This window comes from Elaeis guineensis, chromosome 5 (genome assembly GCF_000442705.2).
Source record: "Elaeis guineensis isolate ETL-2024a chromosome 5, EG11, whole genome shotgun sequence".
In the NCBI taxonomy this organism is placed as follows: Eukaryota; Viridiplantae; Streptophyta; class Magnoliopsida; order Arecales; family Arecaceae; genus Elaeis; species Elaeis guineensis.
Window position 1 is genome coordinate 125655738 of NC_025997.2, and position 18688 is coordinate 125674425.

At 35.1% G+C, this 18688-nt stretch overlaps 1 protein-coding gene across 2 annotated transcripts in view; it reads left to right on the forward strand.

Moving 5' to 3' along the window:
* The first annotated feature begins 12964 nt into the window (after nt 1-12964).
* Nucleotides 12965-18688, forward strand: part of LOC105045908 (uncharacterized) — a 28661-nt gene continuing 22937 nt past the window's right edge. Inside the window, exons 1-5 of one of the 2 annotated variants that reach the window (XM_019850954.2) lie at nt 12965-13529; nt 14500-14561; nt 14666-14713; nt 18121-18250; nt 18407-18636. The gene's annotated coding sequence lies outside the window, so the exon portion shown is untranslated. Of the gene's footprint in view, nt 13530-14499; nt 14562-14665; nt 14714-18120; nt 18637-18688 lie in introns of both variants that reach the window. The other variant, XM_019850953.2, reaches the window with a different exon arrangement.

The window sequence follows — 18688 nt, forward strand, 5'->3', positions numbered from 1 at the left end:
CCTATCCTTGGAAGAGCTTCTAAGATCACTGATGACACATGAGCTGAGTATGAAACAATATTAAGAAGAAGAAGTCAAAAAGAAGAAGACAATCGCCCTCAAATCCACGGCTCAATTTGATGAAGAAACTGATGATACGGAAAATGAAGAGCAGGATGAAGAAATGACTCTCATTACTAGAAGGTTTAAGAAGTTTTTGAGGAAAAAGAGACAAGGGATGAGGAAGAGGCCACCCACAAAAGGAGAACACAGTAAAGAGAAAGATAAGGAGCAACCCCTTATTTGCTATGAATGCAAGAAATTGAGACACTTTAAGTCTGAATGTCCACAACTGAAGAAGGGTCCTAAGAAGTACAAGAAGAAGGCCATGATGGCTATATGGAGTGGAAGTGATGAGTCAAGCTCCGAAGAACAAGACTCAAATGAACAAGCCAACTTGTGCCTTATGGCACATGAAAATGAGGTAAATTCTAAAACTCCTATTGACTTTACCTTTGAAAAACTTCATGAAGCTTTTTATGATTTAATTGATGAATTAAAGAAGCTAGGGGTAAAGAATAAAGAGTTAAGATCAAAGAATCAATACTTACTAAAATAAAATGAGAGTATTTCTAATGAAAAATCAATCATGTCTCAAAAAAATCTAAACTTAAAAGATGAGATTGCTAAGCTAAAACTAATGGTTGAAAAATTCATCTTAAGTTCAAATAAACTTAATATGATACTTGAAAATCAAAAGGCCATTTATGATAAAGCTGATCTTGGCTACAACCTCTTAAAGAAACAAAAGTTTCTAAAAAATATCTATGTAAACTCTTCAAGCAACAAGTTTTCAAATATTACTTACTTCAAATGTGATAGAGTAGGACACAAGTCATATACTTGTTTCTCTAACAAATCCATAAATTCTAATGTAAAGAAAATATGGGTTTCAAAAGGAACCATTATAACTAACCAAAAAAGATCCAAAAAAACTTAGGTACCAAAAGTCAAAACTTGATTCTTGTGTATAGGTGTGTCTTGCATCCCAAGAAGCAAATCGGAGATGGTATCTTGATAGCGGGTGCTCAAGACATATGACTGGTGATGAATCCCAATTCATCACACTTGTTGCTAAAAATAGAGGAATGGTCACCTTTGGAGACAATGGCAAAGGAAAGATCATTGGTATAGGTAATATTGGTATCACCCCCTTCAAGTATATTGAAAATATTTTATTAGTAGATGGTTTAAAATATAATTTATTAAGTATCAGTCAATTTTATGATAAAGGATACAAAGTCATTTTTGAATCTTCATAATTAAATCAAATCTTTTAGATCTAAAAATTAGTATATATGATATGTTTAATTTAAGTTTAGTTCTAAAATTAGAATGATTAAAAAAATTTACATCAAACTGATATAAGGTTGTCCTGATATTGGGTTTATTCCCTATATTGTAAAGATTGTCCTAGTTTGATGTGAATCAATTTTTGAAAAGATATTTTTTAAAATATTTTAATCATTATTTTAAATATAATTATATATATATTTGATATGTATAAATTTAGTTTTAGATCTGAAATTTTATGTATTTGTGATGCATGCCAAATGGATAAACAAACACGAGTCTCGTTCAAATCTAAAAATGTTGTTTCAACTTCTAGACCATTAGAACTATTGCACATGGATTTATTTGGACATACTAGAACTACTAATCTAGGTAAAAAATGATATGATTTTGTAATTATTGATGATTTCTCTCGTTTTACATGGGTCTTTTTTTTGGCATATAAGGATGAAATTTTTCATATTTTCTCTAAATTTTATCGAAAAGTCACAAATGAGAAAGATTTTTTAATTCAAAATATTCGAAGTGATCATGGAACCGAATTTAAAAATCAAAATTTTTAAAAATTTTGTGATGAAAAAAGAATTGGCCATAACTTTTTGGCACCTAGGACACCCCAACAAAATGGGATAGTAGAAAGAAAAAATAGAACTCTTGAAGAAATAGCCCGTACCATGCTATGTGAAAGCAACATTTTAAGATACTTTTGGACGGAAGCAATTAACACGGTATGTTACATATTAAACCGTGCTTTAATTAGATAAATTTTAAAGAAAACTCCCTATGAGCTTTGGAAAGGAAGAAAACCAAACATTGCATATTTTCATATTTTTGGTTGCTGATATTTTGTGTTAAATAATGGTAAAAAAAGACTAGAAAAATTTGATGCAAAATCTGATGAAACGATTTTTCTTGGTTACTCCTCTTCTAGTAAAGCCTTTAGAGTTTTCAACAAAAGAACCTTAGTAGTAGAGGAGTCAATATATGTTGTCTTTGATGAAACTAACGATCCTCCTTCAAGGAAGAATGAAGGTATTGATGATGCAGATCCTCTTATAGAAGGGATGAAGAAGATCACTCTAAAAGATTCAACCATTCAAGATGATGAAGAACATGAAGACAAACAAGATGAGGAAGGTGAAGAACAACAAGAACAATCTCAAGGTACAAATGATCTACCCAAAAAATGGAGGTATGAACACAATCACTCCAAGAAACTAATCATTGGTGATCCTACACATGGTGTAAGAACTCGTTCCTCACTTAGAGATGCATTCAATCATTTTACTTTTGTCTCTCATCTTGAACCTAAAACCATAGACGAAGCTAAAAAAGATTATAATTGGATTAATGTAATGCAAGAAGAACTTAATCAATTTGAAAGAAATAATGTATGGACTTTAGTATCAAGACCTAAAAATTATTCAATAATTGGCACAAAATGGGTATATAGGAATAAATTGGATGAACATGAAAATGTAATAAGAAATAAAGCAAGATTGATTGTAAAAGATTATAATTAAGAAGAAGGAATTGATTTTGATGAGACCTTTACACCTGTTGCTAGATTAGAAGCAATTAGACTTCTACTTGCATATGCTTGCTTTATGAATTTTAAGTAATTTCACATAGATGTCAAAAATACTTTTCTAAATGGATATATTGCTGAAGAAGTTTATGTAGAACAACCCTCAGGTTTTGAAAATCATGCTTTTCCTAATCATATTTTTAAGTTAAATAAAGCTCTATATGGTTTAAAACAAGCACCCAGGACTTGGTATGAAAGGCTAAGCAAATTTCTACTTAATAATGATTTTTCAAGAGAAAATATAGACACAACCCTTTTCATTAAAAAAAATCAAGATGATATATTAGTTATACAAATATATGTTGATGACATTATTTTTGGATCTACTAATGAAATTCTTTATCAAGATTTTGCAAAGCTCATGCAGGAGGAGTTCGAGATGAGCATGATGGGAGAACTTACATTCTTCCTCGGACTCCAAATCAAACAAACAAAGAAAAGAATCTCCATCATCCAAAGCAAGTACACAAAAGAATTACTCAAAAGATTTAGAATGGAGAACTCCAAAGTAATTGGCACACCCATGAGCCCATCATGTAAGCTTGACAAGGACGAAGAAAGTAAAAGTGTAGACTTAAAATTTTATAGAGGCATGATTGATTCTCTATTATATTTAACTGCTAGTAGACCTAATATTATATTTAGTGTTTGTCTATGTGCTTGCTTTCAATCAAATCCAAAAGAATCACACTTGAATGCAGTTAAAAGAATCCTTAGATATTTAAATGATACTCAAACTCTAGGATTATGGTATTCTAAGGACTCATTAATTGACTTAATAGGATATTCAGATGCCGATTTTGCTAGATGTAGATTAGATAGAAAAAGTACTAGTAGAACTTGCCAATTTCTTGGAGTTAACCTAATCTCTTGGTTTAGCAAGAAACAAAATTTGGTAGCACTATCTACAGCCGAGACCGAATACATTGCAGCCGGAAGTTGTTATGCTCAAATCTTATGGATTAAGCAACAACTCGAAGACTTTGGTATCAAACTCAATGAAACTCTCATAAGATGTGATAACACTAGTGCTATAAATCTCACTAAAAATTTAATTCAGTATTCAAGGTCAAAATATATTGAAATCAGGCATCATTTCATAAGAGAACATGTCCAAAATAAAGATATAATTCTTGACTATGTTTGTACTGAAAAATAATTAGCTGACATCTTTATCAAAGCCTTAAGTGAAGATAGATTTTGTGAAATTAGGAGAGAACTAGGAATCCTTGATTCATCAGCTTGAGTATCTCTCTGATTTCAAGGTCTCAATGTCAAAAATTCATTTAGCTCAATTCTCATCTTTTCTTAAGAGCTCAAAAGCTCAAAATTATCATTCACATGATCAATTTTTTTTTTATAAACATCTTTCTCCTAAAGTTTCAAATTTTTTCGAAATTATTTCATTATTTTTCTGAATTTCTCTGTACCATGAGTCGACCCCTAGGGTCGACCCTAGGGTAAACTTATAATTATGACAAAATCTTTCGGACGCTCTTTTTTTATTGAAAATTCTCCTTGAGCCGACCCAACTCTCCGCCTTTTTCCTTCTGCCGAACCAAAGGTTTCCCTCTCTTCTTCCTCAAACCCAAGATTTTCCTCAAAATTCCTCTCCCACCGACTCTCACACTCCAAATCGTCCACTTAGGAACCAAGTTCCTCCCCTTCTCCTTTTTCATTTGGAGCGATTCGAGCTTACCCTAGACTCTACCCGTCTTCTCCAAATCAGCACATCACTTCTCCAAAATCCTTATCTTTCCACTAAAAATCCTTCATCTCTCCCTCACATTTGCTCTCCTAAGTTCCGTGCTAGTCCTGCCTATGCAAATGGCTCCCAAGATGAAATTTCCATAGAGGAGAAAATCTATTCGCGGATTGAAAAAAAGTATGCGCCGAAAGAAACTAGCAATCGAGACCACTTCTGCTTCAAACCCTGCTCCTGGTTCAGCTTCAGCTTCAACTCGATCATCAATCAGCCCTAGTAAGGTACCCCTCTCTGATAGGAAAGTAGAACTCGAGAAAAATATTGATTTCAAATTTATTGAAAAAGAAGGGTTCACCATTAGATCAAAGATTAAGGACCAAGGATGGAAATTTTACTGCTCCTTAAAAGAAAATACATATGTCGATCTTGTCAGAGAATTTTACCTAAATTTGGAGTACAGCAATGAAACAGTGAAATCCACAGTGAAAGATGTAGACATTAGCCTAGATCCTGTGCTTTTGGGGCAGATACTTCATTTACCATGTGAGGGGTATACCAACATAGAGCTCTCAGTTAAAGAGGAAGGAATAAATGTTATCCTGGGGAGAACCTTCACTGGAAGTCTGAACAAATTAGAGACAAAAATTCTTTCTATTGAGATGAGACTGCTACACCACATGGTAACCAAATTATTTTTCTCTAGAAGTGGTAGACACGATCTTCTTTCTGGTAGGGACATCTGTATTATGTACCATGTGATCACACAAACCCTCCTGAACCTCCTTGCATTGATGTTTGAGGCCATGAAAGAGACCTTGAACAGGTCCAAGGCACACTTGCCTTTTGGTATGGCTCTCACTTTAGTTTTTAGGAGGTTCGGAGTTAGTTTTGAGGGGGAGGCTGTAGCTAGACTATCCCACTCCGACACTATCAACCGTCACACATTGCACCACATGGGTTTTTCTAAAACTGATAGTGGTTGGATAAAAGGTGTGGAAGAGAGAGCTGAGGATAGAGCAGAGGAGGAAGGACCATCCTCACCCCTTCGTGATCACAGAGCAGCATCACCAAATATTCATTTTATTTCTGATCACGAGGCTGGCCCGTCAGAGTCTGCGAAGAGACATACTTCAGTTCTACAGCCAGACAGCAGGGCACATCCTTCGGAGCTCAGATTGACAGATGATCAGATTGAGATGATATCCCAGCGTGTAGCCTCCATTCTATCTCGACAGTTTGGTACTTCAGTCTTTGCACAAGGATCAACATCTCAGGATGTATCTGATCAGACACTGATCCCTCACATTTTCACTATTTTCTAGATGATTATTAATCAGTTGGTACGCATTGAGCAGTTTGAGGGTTGTATATTGAGACTGACTGGCAGAGTACTTGACTTGCAGGGACAAGTATTAGCTCTAGCCCATCCACAGCCACATGAGAGCATCATAGAGGTCTCAGACCTATCTGCAGAGGCGGCCAGACTTTTAGGAGTCTTAGAGAGTAGTTTTGACTTCTTGAGGAGAGAGATCAGGGGCTCTAGTGAACATGCTTCTACTCAGTTCAGTGCCCTGATGCAGTCTGTCTCGAGAGCTTTGAATCTTCTGGACACCATCAGACTCTCACTCGTAGCTCGGTCCATAACTTCTCAGGCTTTAAGATCTTCTCACCCCTCTACTCGTGCTGGCACCTCTATCCGTGGCCGAGGCAGACGTGGTCGAGGTCGAGCTCGTGGACATGATCCTACATCTCCTCACCCTATCTCTGATTCATCAGACTCCGATCCTTCCAGTCATGACATCTATTAGATCCAGTGTAGTCTGTCCTTTCTTTTATTTTTGTCTAGGATCTATCTTGTGGGCTATGTAATGTGTTGACTGATTGACTTTTGGATAGTTTCTATCCATGAATTTTGTACTCTAAGTTGACTCATATGTATTGAAACATCTATGTATTCAGTCACTTTTTGAATATATATATATAGATATTTTGACCTTCAATGAATGTCTATGAATGTGATCAAATTGAATTGCTTTTAATTATTAGATACGAAAAATAACTTATATTTGTGTTATGAAATACTATGAATTGCAATATCTTCTAAATGAGCAAATTGGTATATCTTTTATGTTTGCTATATTGAGGGGGAGTAAAACAATAAGCAATAGAGAAATAAGCAATCAAAGAAGGAGGCTAAAGAAGTAAAATTGATCCCATCAAAAAGAAGGAATAGAGAAAATATGTCCTTAAAAAGGAGAGTAGAGAATCTTAGTTGATGCTGTCAAAAAGGAGGAGTAGAGAATCAAAATCAAGATTGAGCAATAAGCAATAAATCAAGATTGAGCAATAAGCAATAAAGAATGAGCAATAAGTAAATTGCTAAGGAAATGGAGACATGTGTCAAAGAATCAAAATCATCAGCTATTTTTTTTCAAGCAAATAAACTTATAAGCAAATTTTAAATTTTTAACAAATTTCAAATTTATCTTCAAACTGCTTATGATGTATTTCGTTCAAATACTTGGCTATAATATTTAAGTGATGCATCTTCATAAATTTGAAATTCATGTTCAATACTTTATATATGCTTTTGCTCAAGTGTTTTGTCATCATCAAAAAGGGAGAGATTGTTGCTCCTTGAATTGATTTTGATGATTACAAAGCATTTGAGGAGATTACTAATGATTTTGATTTAGAAAAAAATTTATTATATTTCAGGAGCAAAATCATAATTTTATCAGACCTTATTCGGAAGCCTCAAGAGCAAGAACAAAAGATGTGTAATCTATTGGAGGTAATTTTAATATTTTTGAAAGTATATTTTGTAAGAAAATTAAGTTTATATTTTTGAGTCGACCCCATGAGTCGACTCATGGCTAAAAGGACTGAACGGCATGCAAAATTTTTGGCTGGCACACTCTGTGAGTCGACCCCTTGGCATGAGTCGATCCTATGAGTCGACCTCTACTGCTCTGCAGGCCAAAATTATAAAACAGTCATTTTTTGCTCTTTTCCACAGAGATCGACCCCATGAGTCGACCCATGAGCATGAGTCGACCCTATGAGTCGACCCCTGTGACGAAAAATTTCTGCAATGGCTAGTTTTTAACCTATTTCGATTGTATTTAATGCTCATTTAATATGCTCTAACGGCTCTATTTCAGTCCAGATTACTCTCCACCATTATTTGAAATTATAAAGGATACTTAAAGAAGGGAATCAAAAACATGAAAGAGATTTGAAAAAGGTTCTTCAAGCATTCATTTCAACCCTAAGCAAGAGCACACTTAAAAAGTTCAAGAAGTTTTTATTTCAAGTTCATCAATTCCTCAAGAGCTCATTCAAGTCTCCAACCACCTTGAGAAAATCAGAAAGAGCTTCCTTCTAATTATGTAAAGTGTATTTAAAGCACTATTTACTCATTAAAGGAGCTACATCTATACTTTTATGTGATTAACTCCTATACTCTATTTTTGAGTTGTTTATTTTGTTTTGGAAGGAATCCAAAACGTGGAAAGGTTGATCCGAACCTTGAATCGGATTGTATTGGGTTGGCTTGTATCTGAAAAATAAGTGTTCTAGCTTGTGATAGCTAGAGTCGGAGGTTCCGACGTTGTATTCGGGTTGAATACAGTCTAGTGGATTTAAATTCTCAAGTAGAAACTTGGGGAGTGGATGTAGGTGCAAGGTTAGCACCGAACCACTATAAATTTTCTTGTTTGTATTGTGCTTCTTGCTCTCCTTTTAAATTTCTTTATCCTCTTGCATTCTTGCATCCAACTTTTACACCTTGCATAAATTACACTCTCCATACTTATCTTGCTCATTGTTAAATAATCTTCATATTTGTAAGTTAAGTTTAAATTTTTTAAAATCTAATTCACCCCCTCTCTTGGGTTGCATAGCTGGACAACAGATGATCAGTCAATCTCAACTAAAATCACAGGTTCAGTTCCATAGGTGAGCCAAAAAAAAAATTTTCCTATCAAAATCCGATACGTGGTTCAGTGTGCCCATAGTATACTATGTAGCTCTTCAGCCCACAGCTCCTTTATTTCAGTAAGCCTTGTCTTCAAACCATGAAGGATAATTTTATTGGTTACTTTGGCTTCACCATTTGACTGCAGATGTCTAACAGAAGTGAGTTGGTGATCAATATAAAACTTAGAGCAAAATTTTTTGAACTTGAGGTTGTCAAACTACCGATCATTATCAGTGAAGATGATCTGAGGTAAACCAAACTGATATATTATAGATTTTCAGATAAAATTCTATATCTTTTTCTCTGTGATGTAAGCTAAAGATTTTGTCTCTATCCATTTTATGAAATAATCAATGGCTACCATCAGAAATTTTTTTTGGCCTGCCGCTATGGGGAAAGCCCCAGTATATCCATCCCCCAAATTACAAAGGGTCAAGGAATGATAATAAAAATAAGCTCAGTAGCATATTGATGTTGGATGTTAACATACCTCTGGTATTGGTTGCACTTGTTGACAAGATCAACTGCATCCTTTTGAATAGTTAGCCAGTAGTAATCTTATCAGATTACTTTATAGGTAAGTGACCTACCCCCCAGATAATTTTCACATCCCTTCATGTACTTCTTGAAGTACGTAGTTAGCTTCAGATGGTGCCAAGCATCGAAGTAGAGGAAGAGAATAAGACTTTTTATATAAGTAGTTTCCTTGAAGGATATATCATGGAACTTGTCTTTTAATACTCTTGGCCTTGATTGGATCATTGGGCCAAACTCTTTTAGATATATAATCTACTAGAGGATCAATTCAACTTGACTCATGATCGACCTGAAATATAGAGAGCACCTCAATACTAGGCCTATCCAACTGTTCAATCAATACTTTTTGATTTAGTTCAGAAAAATCTAAAGTGGCGAGGTGCGATGGAGCATCAGTTCGGATATTTTTTGATCTAGAAATTTAGAGCACTTCAAGCTCTTCAAAATTTTTGGATAGCTTTTTGATATTCTGTAGATAACGAGCCATCGTAGAATCTTTGGCTTTAAATTGACCCCGATCTTGGCCGACAACAAGTTAAGAGTCTGTAAAAATTTTTTATTTTTTGACTCTAAGCTTTTTTATCATTTTGAGATCCATCGTTGGGACTTGATATTCAGCACCATTATTGGAAGTGTAAAAATTGAACTTCAAGATCTGTTTAGTTATGAACCCTTCAGGACTAGCCAGAATTAAACCGACACCACTTTCTTGAAAATTCGAGACTCCATCCATATGTAAAGATCAGAATGAATCATCACTTTCAGGATTTGTTGGAATTGACCCATCATCTGAAACAGTGAACTCTGCAACAAAATCAACTAGTAGCTGATCTTTAACTGTAGTTCGAGGTCGATAGTGGATATTAAATTTACTGAGTTCAATAGCCCATTTGGCGATCCAATCCAAAGTGTCAACTCTTTGCAATATCGATCTGAGCTGCTAGTCTGTCAATACTGCAATGGTATGAGCTTGAAAATAATGTCTGAGTCTCCATGTTGCCATGATCAAAGCATATATTATCTTTTCGATCATTTTATATCGGATCTCTGCATCTCACAATAATTTACTGGTGTAGTAAATAGGTCTTTAAATGCCCATTTATTTTCGAATAAGAACCTAACTAACTGTATAGGGTGAGATGAAAATATATATGTATAGCTCTTCACCTTCGATCGGCTTATAAAGAAGAGGTAGAAAGCCAACATATTTCTTAAAATCTTCAAAAGCAGTCTGGCATTCTTCTGTCCAGCTGAAATTTTTGATATTTCTTAATATTTTAAAGAATGGGAGGCATCTTTTAGCTGATCTGAAAATAAATCTACTGGGGACTACCATTAGTCTAGCGAGCTGCTGGATTTCTTTGATGAAAGTCGAGCACATCATTTTAAGTAATGCTTGAATCTTTTTAGGATTAGCTTCTATTCCTCTTTGATTAATAAGAAAGTCAAGAAACTTATCTGAGCCAACTATGAAGATAAATTTGTTAGGATTGAGCTTCATCTGGTGCCTTCTTAGTTCTTCAAATGCTTCTTTTAAATTGGTAATATGTCAGTCCTCTTCGGTGCTCTTTACTATCATGTCATCGATATAAACCTCCATATTTCGATCAATTTATTGCTTGAAAATTTTATTGACGAGATATTGGAATGTAGCACCTACATTTTTAAGATCAAAAGACATCGTTTTGTAACAATACAAATCTCTTTCAGTGACAAAGATAGTATTTTCTTCATGTTTCAGAGCCATTTTGATCTGATTATAATCTGAAAAAGTATCCATAAAGCTGAGAAGCTTGTGATCAAAGATAGCATCTACGAGTTAATCAATCCTCGATAGAGAAAAACTATCCTTCGGACAAGTTTTATTGAGATCTTTATAGTCAATGTATATCCTCCATTTGCCATTGATCTTTTTGACCATAATAATATTAGCTATCCATTTCGGATAATGAGCTTTCCTGATGAATCTTATTTTTAAAAGCCTGTCAACTTCCTCATTGATCACTTTTTGCCTTTTCGGGGTGAAGCTTCTTTTCTTCTGTTAGATCAGATTGAAATATGGATCTATATTTAGTTTGTGAATAATCACATTAACAGAGATGCTAGGTATATTAGAGGTCGATCAAGTAAAGATATCAATATTTACTCATAAAAATTTGATCATTTTATCCTTTAAATCAGGCTTGAGGTTTACACCAATCTGGACCATTTTTTTCAGATCATCTCCCAAAGGAATGGCTTCAATCTTTTTTGTTGGTTCACCTCGAATTTTTTCAATGTCATCCAATGCATTCGGTATATTAACTGGCATAATTTTCGTCAATTATTTTATTTTAGTAGAAATCATAAAATACTGTCGAGCTACCGTCTGGTCGCCACTTATTTCATCAATTTCTTTCTTGATCGTTAAACGCACAGCAGGTGGTAAGTGGAGACATGGTCTTAAGAGCATTGAGACCATGTCAGTCAAGAATAGCATTATAAGCAGATGGGATTCTGACCATCAAAAAAGTGAGCTGCATCGTTGATTGCCTTGGCTCTTGTCCTACTGTAATCGACAGAGTAATTTTTTCCTCAGCCACCATCAAATTTTCTAAGAACTTGATGAGAGGAGTACCGACCCACCTAAGCTGTCCGGCCAAGTTCATTTTTGAGAAAGCATCGTAGAACAATACATCAGCATAGATTCTATTATCAACAAGAACTCTTTTTACATCATATTTTTCTATCATCATAGAGATGACGACAGCATTATTATGAGGGATTTGGATCTCCTTTACATCATTTTCAGAAAATAAAATAATATCTTTAGTTCTCTGCCTCTTGAGAGATTGGTCATCAGTGCCAGATAGGATATCGGATATTATATTGATAACACCAGCAGTCAGTCGATTGTGGTCGTCAAAAGTTCCTTCTATTGATGCCTGTATTCTACAGTTTTGGCTAATTTGACATATTTACCGAGGTAGCTCCAGTGCACCAAAGCTTCTATCTCATCTCGTAACTGTCTGCATTCCTCGATGACATGACCATGGTCTCGATATAAGCAATAATATTTTCACTTATCTCTCTTCTCGAAAGGGGCTTTCAAAAGACCAGGCCTTCGGAGATATCTTTTACCTTCAATTTTCATCAGAATCTGAGCTCAAGAGGCAGACAGAGAGGCATAAGAATCAAAGTGTCAAGGTGGACTTCTTGACCTTTGATTTTTTTTTTGGAGTCTATTTGAATTTTTAGTTGCGGTATTTTATTATTCTCTCTCGATCATTTTTTTTTATTTTTATCCTTTCTTGTCTATCGTAAGATAGCCTCCTCTTCTTCGGCCTGGACATACTTATGCACCCAATTGAGTATCTCATCATAGGTATTAGAAAAGTTTTTATTCAGAGAAAAAACCAGACGATTGCTCCGAAATCTTCTTTTCAAAGCAGATATGGTAACTGATTTATTGAAATTTTTTACTTTCAGAGCGGTTGTGTTGAAACAAACCACATATTTTCAGAGATATTTTTTTTTTCTATTGCTGAACAGAGAAAAGACTATCTACATGTCTCACATGAAGTCTGTTACACTACAAGAATTTGAGTCTTTCATAATGTTTAAAAATTAAAATATTATGAAAAAATAAATTATTTGATGATGTTATGAAATGTCATTGATGAAATAAATTATATATGATATTTAGGTAGATCGTAATATGCTGTTTAGAATTAAAATACCGTATTTTGATCTAATAATTTTTTTTTAATTTTTTTGTTGCCCGCTTGCCTCAGAATAAGCCCGCGCACCTCTCTTCTCCGTGCCCCAAAACAGACCCACGGCGATCCTTATTCTCGTGCCCCAAAACAAACCCTCTCTTCCCCATGCGCCTCTCCTCTCTTCCCCGTGCCCCAAAATACCGCCTCTTACCCTCGCAACGCACGTCGCCCCTCTCCTCTCACGGACCGCCATTCGCCACCACCATCGTTTGCCACCACAGCACCGCCGTTCTCCCAATGCCACCGCCTCTTACCGTCGCGATGCACGCCGCGGCCATTCGCCTCCTCTCACCGACCGTCGTTCACCACCACCACCGTTCGCAGCCTCTCAGGACCGCCGTTCGCCTCCTTTCATGACCTCCATTTATCTCCGTTCGTCACCGACCTCTGTGATCTATTCGGACTTTCCATCTGCCGGCCATCGTCATTTTTTCGAGGTCTTGTCTTCTTCCATCGGCACTTCCGTCTTCCCTTAGTCGAAACAAAGCCTTCATCTTCTTCCTCCATCACCGTCGCCGTCGCCGGTCTTACCATCTTCGCTCATTGCCGTCGCGATCGCCGGTCTTCCCATCTTCGCTCGTCATCGTCGTCGTCGTCGCCACTGTCATTCCTGATCATTTCCCTCAGGTATTGGTCGTCCGATCCCTGATAATTTTCCTCCAGTGTGTTTGAATGATTTGACATCCCTGTTCAGAGATTAGCAGGGACTAATTACGATAGCAGGTGTGTTCAGTAATACCAAAAGAAAAAAAAAACAATGGTCCACCTACTACTCGAATGTCAAGCAAGTTTTTTTTTTTTTAAAGTTTATGCAACAATTGATGTGCCACAATTATCATTGTGATCCATGCAACACATGGAATCCCTGTGACTATAGGTTGTTTGGGTGTCAGTTAAACCTTAAAATTTGATATCTTGCACGGTAGAGATTTTATATCTTAAGCATTTGCAGTCCTGTGCATCACTTCTCATGTTCCCCCAACCCACCAGGCCACCACCACCACCATCAGTTGAACTGAAGTAGGCACTCTGTTAGTTCATTCTTAAACTTGTGGAGATGGGATGAGTATGGGCTTAATGAAAATTTCATTAAACCTATCTCCGCTAAAGAGGACCTAAATTATAGAGCTAATTGTGTAAGCATAATTTAAAGTTCTTGAAAGAATTTTGCTGAAATCAAAAATTCACAGGCTATAAAATGAGATTGAAATCAAACTTCCTTATGCATGAACTTAGTTTGCATCATGAATTTTCCAGGTAGATGATTGTCTGCAAAAGTTCTAAAACCTAAATATTTGCTATAACATTTTTCTTCTGCAGAAAAAGTCATCATGATGTTAAGTTTCATTGAGAAAGCTCATTCTCATCCTTTTTTACACAAGTAGGAGATGATGCCTTCACTGTAATGGAGTGGCAAGAAATATAAGAGTCACCTCTACATGCTGCATGAATCTCATTTGAGATAGTGTGCTTAATGTTACTGTTTTCTAGTCTTAGTTGTTGCTTGATATCTGATGCATGGCATCTATTTGTGAGTTTAAAAGTATTCTGCGAATCTGTACTACTCTCTCATTGAGTTTGTTTTACTTTTGAACAGGTGAAGAACTATCTAAAAAGCAAGCTGCTCAAGAAGCAACTATCAGGAAACTCAGACCGCAGGTTTGGAATAAGATTCTATCTTCTGATCTTCTCATGTCTTTAACATTCTTATTTATATAATGCAAATTCTAATGTTATTTACTAATCTGTTGTATTGGAGCCAGATCAGAGAATTTGAGGAAGAAAAGCAAAGGCTCAACTCAAAGCTTCAGGTAATTAAGTGATTAATCAGTACTCTAAGTAGATGATACAGTAAATTAAATTGAGCAAAAATTTTCCTCCCGCAAATATATTTTTCATATAAATTTTGAGATTGTGAATTTCTCATGATCTCTGTGTGTTTGTATGAACTGTAAGGTGTTCCATATGCAGGAATGTTTTATTGTGATGTCTTCATTTTCAATAAGAAATTATAGTATTTTCCATAATTAATATTATAAGTACTGATGGCCAGAAAAGAAAGGATGGATCTTAAGTGTCACTGCAGAAATCTCCTGCAATGCTATCCTGGATATTTCATGTGCTCTTGAACCTACCTAGGAGCTCGTGCATCTTTTCTGACAGAGTTCTCAAACTTTTTTGAACTCATAACTAGCAATTGCTATTATGTTTGTATGTAATCACCAAAGTATCCTTGTTTTTCCTTTCTCGAATCTAGATGCTACCAATCTTATGAAAGGAATATCATTAAATTATATATCAACTTTTACAGTGAATTGACTTAACTGCTTCCTCAGCAGTTCTGCTTCTTTTGGGTTTTAAAAATCATTGTTTCTCTAAAACTTCCAAGGTTTGCATCTAAAGATAAAATATGAAAGCAGTATGGTTCCATGTTTCGTTTCAAGATTCATAAAAACGTATATCAAGGAACTAGAGTGATAAGATACAGGGTTACATATTAGGCTTCCAGAATTTGAAAAGTTCCAATGGGAAACTTTACTTGAATTTTAATAAAGTTGGATATGTGTTTGTGAATCTTTTGAAGGATTCTAAATGAAAGTCCTTATGTTATTTGAATCTCAGCTTCCCATTGAGCAAACTACTACAGAAATTTCCATTTATCTAAGAGTGCATGTAATAGCAGCCTGTGTCTATTTTTATCTACACTGGGTACAGAAGATTTTAAGTTTTTGTTCAACATAACAATTATTTTTGACACTACTGGCTTGAATACTATTTTTGGTTCACACAAATTCTTATTCTTTCATTCATGGGTCATTCTGATTGTTAGGACCTTTGTTGGGGCATTGTGCTTTTAATCTATGTATTGGTCCATGTACCTAGCTTAACCGTATATATAAAGGAGGGTGTTTTAATCAACTTTTGCTGTATCTGGTATCAATGCTCAGTGACTTTACTGACCGAGCTAATTGGCACCCTACCTTAGTAGTAGGTTATTGAAAATTTGAAACATCATTTTACTTTAGTTTAACACAAATGTGATGCAACACCTTAAGGATCACCTTTCAGCAAAATAAGTTGGGTTGTGTTGGAACATCTGGTGCCTTTATATTGCTTTAGAGTTCAAACATCATAAACAAATAGATTAATGTTAAAAATATCACTGGTAAATATATTTGTGTTTGGCTTAGTCGTTGTAATAAATCCTTTGCGTTGTAATCCTTGGTTAGTTTTGTGCAGTTCTATTGCTTCGTTGAGGATATGGGCTAATGACTTGTCTTAATTAATGTAGGAATGTGAAATCAAGGCAAAGCACTAACAGCTGATTAGTGGGGTATCATGATATTTTTAAATTTTAACTGTAGTGGCTTCTGTGTTCATTTCTCTTAAAATTACATTGTTTGGGTGTCAGTTAAATCTTAAAATTAGATATCTAGTTGCTATTTGCACATTAATTATGATATTATCATGCAATTGTTATGTATGCATATTGGCGATAAATTAAAGTGGATTATCTTTATCATAATGTTATATGACCTGTTGTATGACCTTTAGGCTCAAGGATTTGTTTTTTCATGTTTTTTGTGTTAATATCTGCTCTGCTACTCTTCTTTTTTTGTCCTTTTTTCTTTGCCATTTTTTTTGTAAAGACGTGATTTAAATGGCACATTTGCTGAAGTTTGTTTGGATTTTAATGATAAGTAATTGTATATAACATGGATAAGCGTTGAATGAATTGTGTTAAGTTCTCTCACGAATATATAGAGGGAGTCAAATCGTTTATGATTTTTGTGGCTCAAAACAAAGGATGGAGCCTTATTTTGAGTAAATTTTTACTACCTAAATTTTATTGTTTAATGTTCGATATAGAAATATGATACTAAACAATATCTTTTTGTTAGATAGTATAAGGTTGAGCTGATGGAGCAAAGTTCGTTAAATATTGAGAACAGACATAGAGAATAATTTTTTTTGTGGATAAAGCATCGGGTGAGAATACAAACTCTACGAATTATTTGTGTGCATACATATTGTATTTTCATATATTCAACTAATATAATTTATTTTACATAATGGTAGATGGCAGCATTGTACAGGTCAGATGAAAAAAGTAGAATCGAGTCTTTATATGCATTGGTACGTGGACCTCATATTTTGGTACAAAAATACTCGAGATGTATTGTAAACGGTGTGCGATTCCACACTGAAGTTCGTGATTTCCGTAAAAAGTCGCAAAATAGTGGTATTGCGGTAAAAAGAAACCATGGAGATGATATCATCGATTTTTTTAAGGTATTAACAGACATTATTCAATTGAATTATGTCAAGGATAAAAGTGTTGTTCTTTTTAAGTACAAATGGTATGATCTTGGGTCTAGAAATACTAATGTTAGGATCGATGGAAATGTGCAAAGCATAAATGTAATCAGATTATGGTATAAGAATGATCCATTTATTTTTGCAAACCAAGCGAAGCAAGTTTATTATTTACAACATATGAAACTGAGACAAAACTGACGTGTTGTACAAGAATGTCAGCATAGACATGTATATGACATCTCTATTGATGTAACAACAGAAGAAGATTCTGATGATGAAGAGGATCTTGAAAGGACTCCTGCAGATATTGAGGAATGACACATAGAGTCATTAGATAGAGATGATGTCAAATCTGATGTAGTAGATGATGTTTTGTTGAATACAATGCGAGATTTACATGATGAAGTAGAAGAGTTAGCAACAAAGAATAGTGAGGATGAAGATGATACCTTGGCAGAATATTACATCGAACATCATGATGAACAGAATGATGATGACAATGACCATGACAATGATTTATTTTGATTCTCAATTGCCCAATGTCATGTAGGAAATTATTGTTTTATTGGTGTGGTTGATTTGGAGTTGGTAGGTGCATCTTGCTGGTATAATTCTGACTGCAGCATTGACATTTTTTCTCTTTCTCTAACTATTGTTTTCCTATGATACAATTGTGAGATTGCGATGATCTTTTTTTGGAGACTCTATAGTATAAACATGCATAAAAAATTATATATACACATGTATAATAGTAAACTGTCTACACATGTATATAGACTATGCAGTGATAAACTAGTTTTAACTTAATGATAAACTATTTACATGAATATCTTAAAGTTGATCTTAGTTGATTCAGTTTAAAATCTTGATATTGATTTTATTTTACTATATATTGTAGGTATTTTCATGGCACTGGGATTGTCTAAGAAAAAAAGAAAAGTACTAGTAGCCATCGATCCAGATCCACCATATTCCACTCAGCAGCCAGCGATTCAGAGAATGGTTTTGCCATCACAGTTACGGTCAAGGTACCAGCAGTTTTTTCAGAGCTATGACACCGTGACTGCACCACCTTCCTCCCAGTCGCCACCAACTCATATTCCACTAGCTTTTTTGGATTCGGGACCATCAGAAGTCATACCTTCTGCTCCATCTTTGACTGATGTTGCACCTCCTTTATCTAGGTACCAGCAGCTTCTTCAGAGTCATGGTATTGTGGCTCCATCACTTTTCTCTCAGTCACCATCAGCCCACGTGCCATCAGCTTCTCTAGATCCAACATCAGCAGAAGTCACACCTCATGCACCACCACCTTCCTCTCAATCGCGACGAGTCCATACACCACCCACCGAGCCAGAGCATACTGAGCACACACATCCTACCATAGATTTGATTCCTGATGTTAGCTCTATAGGTACGAATCATTATATACCTATTTGTACTCAATATCATCTAAATTTTTTTAA